This window comes from Phyllostomus hastatus, unplaced genomic scaffold, assembly GCF_019186645.2.
Source record: "Phyllostomus hastatus isolate PE091 unplaced genomic scaffold, TTU_PhHast_1.1 phas_contig_17, whole genome shotgun sequence".
Classification (NCBI taxonomy): domain Eukaryota; kingdom Metazoa; phylum Chordata; class Mammalia; order Chiroptera; family Phyllostomidae; genus Phyllostomus; species Phyllostomus hastatus.
Window position 1 is genome coordinate 12,490,818 of NW_025333664.1, and position 3,304 is coordinate 12,494,121.

At 46.9% G+C, this 3,304-nt stretch overlaps 1 pseudogene; it reads left to right on the top strand.

The window, feature by feature from the left end:
- The first annotated feature begins 1,112 nt into the window (after positions 1–1,112).
- Positions 1,113–1,879, top strand: LOC123814804 (annotated as a pseudogene).
- Positions 1,880–3,304: the final 1,425 nt, after the last annotated feature.

Consider the following 3,304-nt stretch of genomic DNA (forward strand, 5'->3'; position numbering starts at 1 on the left):
TTGAGACCCCACGCTTCTCAGGGGACACCTTTGCAGCTGAGATGTCCCTCTGGAATCTCGCTGCCTCCCATGGATGCAGGGCCAGCCCTGTTCACAGCTCCACCCTTCCTTCCAGTCTCCATGTGGCTTCTCCTGTGAATCCTTGGTGGTAAGACTTCTCTGCAGCTAGTCTTCAGCTGGTGATCGGGTTGCTTGCTCTATATTTTAGCTGCGATTCCAGTTCGGTCCTGGGAGGAGGTGAGTGTCACGTCTGTCTATTCTGCCGCCATCTTGGATCCTCAACTCATACATTTCAGATCTCTATTTCTAAAAATCAATGGACATTTAGCCCGGTAAATATTTAATTGAGGTGTAATAGTGGTGTTAGAGCAACATTAAATTCTCATTTGGAAAATAAAGGATGACCTGGATGGGACTGGGCGGGGGGACTGGGCCGAGATGAGCAGAGAAACCACTGGTCTGATTCAGTTCCTTCATTAGAGGAGTCTTTTCATACATTACTTCCTTCCATTTCATTTCCTCTTTTAAAATTCTCTAATCGGTGGGTAATAAAAGTCCTTTACATATTGCAGAGCTTTGTATTGCATAAAGCATCTTTGGACTAGGTAATGCTTGTGCTTCACTAAAGTCTTTCGAAGCAATTACAATGCACGTTTCTCTTCCTATTTTACGTATTGCAAAACGGAGGTGCAGAGAACAGAAGTGACTTGCCTAGGACACACTGATGAGAGAGGGAGGCTAACCTGGGCCACGTGGCCTTCTAGCTGGCTGATAGTACCCGTTAACATCTATGTCCTAGTTAGGACTAAGTTCAGCTGCATAAAAAATAAGCCTCCAAATAACCATGGCTTAAATAACATCAAAGTTGATTTTCACCTCTTGTAAACGCTGTCACAGAGGAGGAAATCCAGCAAGTCTGGTGGTACTACAAAGTTGAAAGGGCCCTAGGCACCTTTCAATTTACCCCTGTGTCATTCACATGATTTGTGGCCTCAAACCTCATGGTCCAAGGTGGCTGCCTGAGTTCCAGCCATTGCAGGATGTGGAGTAGCAGGATGGAGACAGAGAACAGCATACTTCTTCTAAGACGCCCTGGGAGGTGGGTCTCAGCCATGACTTCAGTGAACCCTTGGGATCCAGCTTTTGAACCAAATGCTGCCAGGCTACTTCGGGGCATGGAAGGTGGTGGTGGGGGGGGGGGGCGGGCGAGTATTTCATAGCTTCAGGGGGTTGGTCCTCAGGAGATGTTAAATATTTCTAAGAAACAAGCTCCTTGCTTGGTGAACTTTTCCAGGCTGCCTCAGATCACAAATATTCAAGCTGAAACTTGAATATTTCTGAGAAATCAATCAGAAACACCTTGAAATTGAACTTCTAAGAGTAGAGAAAGGTAGAGCAGATATTGTTCATCCTTCATTTTCTAGCTCAGAAGTGTCACACTTTGCAGAGCATGGCCACTCACTCAGAAGCAGTGCTGAAAGAGAAGCGGTCCCTCAGACAAAGACTGTTGAAACCCACCCAGGTGCCAGGAAAACCCGCCTGTTGAGGCTGCTTATCACAGGTACCTGGTACCTTGGCAGGGGTTGGCAGTGGCTTTCACTGAGAGATAGAAACCCATCTTGAAGCTATTAGAAGTATTCCTCATTTCGATGCACATCTAAAGAAAATGATCAAGGCTTTAGCCAAGGTGGGTATTTTGGTGATGGAGACGGAAGAACTGGCAGAGAACAGACTCAGGTGGCAAGAACAGCAAGAGGCAGTTTCCTCTCGTATCCCCACAGTATCAGCTGAAGAAAACGATCTTCAGAAACATGGTGTTGTAACACCTCCTTCAACTTTTACTTCTGTAGTTCATGCTGAAACTATTAATGTCAAATGATTCAGCTGATTCAATTAAGCAAAAAAGATTTATTTTTGCTTAGTTATGTGTAGTCATGCGAAATCCATTGCTAGTCAATGATAACATGGCTATTTATAGACTTGGCTGCTGGTAATACTGAGAGAGTCCTCTCTGTATTGAAGTACTAAGGTTCCAAGTTCATGAAGACCAAGCTAAATTTTCCTTTGATTTTCATATATTTTCATTCCACCTTTCAGTAGTGCTCAGGAAGATTTTTATTTAAAATCCCCCCAAAACCAAACATTCCCAGAAGCTCACTGTTCCACTTTCAGATACATATTCAACTGAAATGAGTCAACATAATTACTCATAGACACGTATGTGAATGTTCTCAGCATTGTTATTTGTAAGGACCAAGGACAACTAGAAGCAAGCCAAATGCCCGCAGTAGAATAGATAAATTGTGGTATACTTATGCAAAGAGATACTATCGGCTTGCATCTTATTGCTCAGAACTTAATCACATGCAATGCCAGGAAGGCTGAAAAATAGTCTTTTACTTGGGCTACACAGTGCCTGGCAAAAACTGGGGTGCCGTTGCTCAGTGAGAAAGGGCAGAATATGTCAGAGGGGACGACTGAGCGTTTGTGCCACGGCACGCATCCGGAAGGGCCTAGCGTAGGAAGCGCGCCATGCAGGGGCCTGGGCACCATCAGTCAGGACTGTCTCAAGCTACCAGTGCCATCCTGGGTGTCCGGGCACTGAGTACAGAATGGCTTCGTTGCCTGGAGCCCTGTGCAAGGGAGCCATTTCACTCTTCCCTTGTGCTCATTTATATTGATTAAAAGAAGGTGGGGCGGTCTGTGGAGTCATTTGCTCCCTTCACATTTGTGGACAGGCACTTCCAGAACAGAGCATGTTTTTACCCTTCTCTTGGCGCCCCTCGAGTCCGAAGGGGCACAGGGTACACCCACGGGGTTGTGTAGGTAGCCTGCAGCAGTCTGGCAGCATAGCTCTGCATGCCAGCCTGGAGGGCGAAGCGGGAATAGGAGCCACTCAGTAATCCTGGGCATGCGTGGTGTCTGCCAGGCGCTGGGCCAGGGCCTGTGGACGCTGAGAAGTGGAAGGCATGACTGCCGTCTTGTGGAGCAGTGGTTCTCGCGGTGTGGCTCCACGGGCATCACCGGGGAACTTGTTAGAAATGCATGACTGCCCCAGGCCCTCTCCCTCGGGAGCTCTGAGGGTGGACTTGCAGTCTATTTTAATAAGCCCTCCATGGGGGTTCTGAAACATGCTGAAGTTTGATCAACACTGGAATCTTACAATGATGGGAAACAGCTTTGTGGTCAAGAGTGTAGGTTTTGGAGCTCCCGGTCTGGGTTTGAATTATGGTTCAGTCACTTAGTAGCCGCATAGTGCTGGGTAAGTTATTCAACCTCTCTGAACCTCAGTTTCCTCCTCTGT